Source organism: Equus przewalskii, chromosome 3, assembly GCF_037783145.1.
Source record: "Equus przewalskii isolate Varuska chromosome 3, EquPr2, whole genome shotgun sequence".
Taxonomy (NCBI): Eukaryota; Metazoa; Chordata; class Mammalia; order Perissodactyla; family Equidae; genus Equus; species Equus przewalskii.
Window position 1 is genome coordinate 67,026,289 of NC_091833.1, and position 6,105 is coordinate 67,032,393.

General features: G+C 35.0%; 1 long non-coding RNA gene across 1 annotated transcript in view; it reads right to left on the minus strand.

Annotated features, from left to right (window-relative positions):
* The window catches only part of LOC103564528 (uncharacterized), a 107,726-nt gene that overhangs the window by 70,968 nt on the left and 30,653 nt on the right, over window positions 1-6,105 (minus strand). The gene's annotated exons all lie outside the window — the stretch shown is intronic.

The window sequence follows — 6,105 nt, forward strand, 5'->3', positions numbered from 1 at the left end:
TTTTTAATTTGTATTCAGTTACATTTTTAATTATAATTAAAACAAAAGTAAAAGATTACTACTTTCAGTACTTGTGAATATATCAATTTTGACAAATAAACATGATCATTATGCTTCTGCTTTTTCACTATTTCATAATATTGATGATTTATGTCATATACGTTTTACTTTAATCTGCTCTCCAATATCTTACATAAATTTTAACCATAATTTTCTATCACTTACCTCTGACACAGCTATCCTCAAACAAGAACTGTAATAATGTCTCATACTGTGTTTCTCCAAATAAGATGCACTCTCAGAAAAGGAAGTGAATCTTCCATTTTAAATGCTATGTATAATCTAACATGGCTTAGAAAAATTTGAATAGCTTTTAGAATTTGTTCGTCTTCACAGTAATTTTGTTCAAACACTTCCTCATAATTAATAATCCACATTCCTTCCTCAAATCCTTCCAATTAAACTTGAATGAAAATGCTTCCTTTTTACTCACTTCATAGTTTTCACAGACACTATCATTCTTGGTAAAACAAAGTAAGTCATGTTTTAAAAAACAGAAAGAAAAATATATATTCCTTTTTTCTGATACTGTGCTGCTTCTATCTTTCCCCTCTACTAGAAACAAAATTTTCTCCCAAATACTTTTCATTCAAAGACTTCTCCTTTGGAAGACCAGCCTTCTTCTATTCTTTCATTCTTATTGGTAAAGAGGTGTTAAAAATCTATTTCTTGTTCCTCTGGGTCTCTGCTAAACCACCATCTCTCTTTCCCCTTAAAAGTTGAACTTGCAAAGAAAGAGCTGGCCAGTTAGGTCCAAGAAGAGGATAGAGAGGATAATACATGGAGAAGCAATGATATCATGCTTGAGGACAAACTCAGGTAATGAAACAGAATTTCAGAGTTGCTCATCCCTGGAACTGCCTGTGTTCCTGCTGACTTTCTAGGCCTTCTGTGTCATGACAGAGACCTCCATTATCTAAGACACTCTCCCTTTCCTGCAACCAAAAGGACTAATTAATATGGCCCTTCATTCACTAACTCTGACGTCTGGCTCAGTCTTCCTTTCCATCCACTTCTACAATAATACTTCTTATTACAAGAAAGGTAATATAGCATAGCAGTTAAGAACAGGAGCTTTGGAAGCACACTGCCCAAGGTGTAATCCCAACTCTAACACGGATCTGGTGTGGAAACTGCACTCTATGTTTCACTTTCCTCAACCCAAAAATGAAGATAAGTAGTATCAACCTCTAGGGTCATTGTAAGCATTAAATGTGTTCATACATGTAACATGCTTAGAAAAGTGCCTGACATATAGTAAGTAGTATGCAATAAATGTCAAATATCATTAATAGTATCATTACTGCCAGAATCAACAAGCACATTCAAAATCCAAATGGTTGACCCATCTAACAGCCTAGATTCAAGGTTCTTTGAGCTACTTAAATGTATCAAACTTCATTCACCTCCACTTCACCTATCCACTTTCATGGCCATACCCTATACTTTTTTGTTAATCAGAATATATCTTCACATCTGGAATCTTAAATTCAAATTTCTATCTACATACTCCTAAATTTATGACTCCCTTACTCCATAATAACTTGTTTTCATCCCATCAAGATCCTCTTTTCTTGATGCCCCTGTTCTATTTGAATCTACCGCTACCTCTATCCCTTTCATAGATCCACTTCCTTCCCTATCAACCCTAAACTCCTCGGTGTCTTACTGTATAAACAGCTCCTTTAAGGGATCTGCTCCTTTGTCTTTCTGCTAGGTCTACCCTAATCCTTTGGCCTGCTCTCCTTCTCTACTGGTTCCATCCCTAAATCTCTAAACATCCTCAAGACACATATATCTATTTTTAAAATCTTTTTTTCTTTATTTCATACCACTTCAAATCTCATATGCTCTTCTAATGGCTATTCTCACTAAAGCACTAAAGCTACTCTAGGCAAGTCATCAGTGACCTCCTAATTATCAAATCCTATTGACTCTTTTTAGGCCTTAGCCTATGTCTGAGATATCTGATTGTGTGAATCACTTCCTCCCTCCTGAAATTCTCTCCTCCTATTACTTCCATCACATTACTCTCCTCTGGTCTCCTCATTACTTTACAATGTTCCCCAGTCTCTGTGTGCTCCTGAAATGATTGTGTTCACAGAGCTCTTTCCTGGCATTTATCTCTTCTCATTGTTCACACTCTCCCTAGGTAATCTCATCCATTTCTATGGCTTCAACTGCAAGCAATATACAAATATTCTACTGACTTATATCTCCAACCAAGATATATCTCTTGAGCCTCACAATTGCATAACCAAGTGCCTACTAAAAATTTCCTTTGGGCTAATTTATAGGCATCTCAAACTCAAGATGTCTAAAACTGCTCTCTCTCCAATATTCCTAGTCTTAGTAGACAGCCCATCCAACTCATTTTTCCAAGTTGGAAATTATGGACTAATTCTTTAATTCTTCCACTTTCTCAAAAACAAGAACTAACCAATCAAATCCTATAAACTATACCTTCTGCATAATATATAAAACTTAAAATTATCTCTCTCCAGTTTATGCTACCACTATGCTTTCCATGTTGTGTTGGTAGCAAGTGTTTTCTAAATAGATTAACTGCCTCAAGTTTTGATGTGCCCACTATTCCCCCAATCCTTACTATGTATTCTCTGTATGTTACACAAGCATCTTTCTAACGCACAAATTCAGCCATATCTACACCATACTACTCCATCCTTCAAGGCACTGTTTACAGGGGAAGCCCAAATTCCTTAGCATGTAATACAGGTTTTCCTGATCTGACGGCTGCCTCATCTTTTGCCACTCCTACTCTCACATACGTTTTTCCAGTCACATTGAACTTTCTAACACTGTATTTGAGCATCCTGCTCCAGCTGCTGAGGACGCCCTCCCATCCATCTATGCCATCTTCCAATCACTTAACTGCCTATCTCCTAAATTCTCTTTCCCTTCCTTCTTTACTTCTTTCTTTTATTTCTTTCCTTTGCTGTCTTTCCTTCCTTTTTTTCTTACTTTAATAAACTAATACATTTTGGAAGAAGTTGCAACCAAGCTGAATCTTGGAAAGGGAAAGGAACAGAAAAGAAAGGAAAGGAAAGGATAGAAACTAATAATGAACATTCATGCTTCAGCTTTTTTCTTTCCCTAAATGTGTAAAGGCAAAGGGCAAAATACACTTCGGTATAATCAGATTTTATCATGAAACATTCTTTCCTTTTTTCTTTTGGTTGATGGCCCACATATAATAGCTTTTCAAGTTTGTAAAATCATTCCAATGGTTACCTTGTTTTGTTTTGTTTCAGGCATAGGGCCCTGATCAGATTAACTGACATGATGTCTATGCAAAGCCTTTTGAGTTTTTCAGAATAATAAACTGTTATAAGGAACCTATTATAGCAATATAATAGGTACAAGTTATACTACATTACAGCTAATGTAATAGGTACACATTTTATAGTCACAAATCTTGGATGTGAAAAAAACTGCCTTTCTTTAATATTCTATATAATTTTGCTCTCTCTCCTAAAAATCTCAATAGCTGATGGCTCAACAAACAGTACTTCTTTTGATCTATTGTGGCTTAAAACTACTGGCTTAAAACTACTTTTTTTAATGTTAGGAACATTTTATGTTTGTAATACAGTTTATTTGGAAGCTCTAATGAGAATTTTAATTTTTCTTTAACTTATCTGATTTTACTTATTCTTATTTACAGTCGATCCTTATTATTTACAAATTCAACTATTTGCTAAAATTTATTTGTAACCCCAAAATCAATATTTACAGTATTTTTATGATTATTCCAAGACATGTGCACGCGCAGAGTGGGGAAAATTTTGAGTTACCCAACGTGCAATTTCCAAGCTGAGGTCAAACAAGGCTATGCTCTGCCTTCTAATTTCAACTCTCATGCTATAAGCAAACATCCTTTATGTGGTATATTTAGTGTCATGTTTTTCACATTTTTGTGCTTGTTGGTAGTGATTTCACTGTTTAAAATGGCCCCAAGCATAGTCCTGAAGTGCTGTCCAGTGTTCCTAAGCACAAGAAGGCTGTGATGTGCCTTATGGAGAAAACATGTGTATTAGATGAGCCTTGTTCAGGCATAAGTTACAGTGCTAGGCACTATGAGTTCAATGTTAATAGTCAACAATATGGTACATCCAGGAAAAGAGAGAGGAAACTTGCCAATCTATATGTGAGGCTGCTCTAGAAAGAGCATCATGAAACCATGGAAAATTGGTGAAATTTGTGGATTCATGAGACGAGGACTGATTTTTTTTTTAATATAGTAGATAGTATTGTTGTGAGGCTGAAAGTCAAAAAAGTTATGGTATCTAGTGTGAGCATTTCAAAAGGCAATATGGTGTGAAAAATATTAAGCTTGCAGGTGAGGCAGGTTCTGCAGATTAGGAAGCTTTGGAAGAATTTTTTAAATATCTGGTAAGTGTCATACAGGAAAAAGGTTATGAGGAAGAGCAGGTGTCAATACTGAGGAGACTGGCCTGTTTTACAAGGATGTTGGCAAATGAACCTATATAATGCAAATGGTGTTTTGGCTCCTAGGAACCCAAGCCTGTATTTTCGTTAGGGGAAATGGTTCAGTATTCACTAATTCAGTGTTCATGGCAACTTTATAGAATATAACTACAAATAATGGGAGTCAAGTGTATATTTATGCTATACTTGTGCTTAAAAATATGTGATACATTTTTCTAAAAGGTATACTTCTCAAGATTTCTAACTCATTTATTCTTCCCATTAATTATTCTAAAACAAGTCCATTTCAGAACCAAAGTACTTCATTAGAAAATATTCCCAGACCCTTCAAAAAGCCACTAAGAAAGTCAGATTCCTTGTCCTGCAGTATAATATTTCATCCAAGTCTAGAAGTAGTGAGAGAAAGCCAGTAATTCCGCGCATGTGGTGACAGCTTAGAGGGTGTCCAGGTAAACAACTGGTCTAAGTAGCTCAAGATGCAGGAGGCAGCTAGCACAGAGGGAATCTGAGGAGACACATAAGACATACCCAATATTCTTAGCTAATCTTCTGTAGTACAAAATAAGCTCCGTCAGGGCCTGGATGATGCTGTATGCACTTTTCATCACCAGCAAGAGCTAAGAGAGTATATAGCAGGTGTTTAGTAACTATTTATTAGATAAATGAATATAAGAAAGAATAAACAAGTAAATGAACCCACCAGAATGGACCACGTAAGTCAAAAGAGCCAGCTTTACTCTTAACATTATCATGGTTTTGGATGCCATGGAAGCAAACTAGTTGATGTAAAACAAATTAAGCTGGTGATTTAATAAATTCTAATGTAAGTCATCCCAGTATTGGTAAATAACAGCATCAAGCACCCACCAAGAAAGCTAAGGCAGTGACACAGAGATAGTTTCTAAGTGGCCCCAATGTGAAATGGTCAGATAACATACAAAAGAATATAAACAAATATTCACATTATATATAAACATATATAAATGTGGATACAGCATGTATATGGTATTCTCTTCAATGCCTATTTATATAGTATTCTTTTCCATTCCTATGCAATAATGGCAAGTGCAATATTGAGATAATTGTAAAAGCAAGGTAATAATAAAAAAATAGTTAACCATTTTTATTCTAACTTAAGCATGGATAATCTGACCATTAAGATTATTGGATAAGTTTGAACGCAGCCCAATTTGTACTAGATCGAATCGATTCTATTAAGGTATTAATTTGGTGTTTTACGGATGATGGTTTTTAAATCAACATATTTGTCTAGTGTTTGAAATCTCAGCAGTGTATGGTTGAAAAAGAAAACAAGTGTTTTTGAGAAATGTATTAATTTCTTAAAACAACAGATTTTTAACTGGATCAAGTTCTTTTTTAGCATTTTTCTTCATTTTCATTTTGCATCTGTTGGACAGAATGCTAACAAAATAGCTTTTAGAAAACCTCTTCATTAAAGTTATTTGAATAATATCATGAGTGAATTTTAAATTCAAAACTGAGCTTCCAGTGTCCTTCTTAGGAAAAATGTTGTGAAAACTAGCCCATCTGCTGAGGTACTACAGTTACATTTGG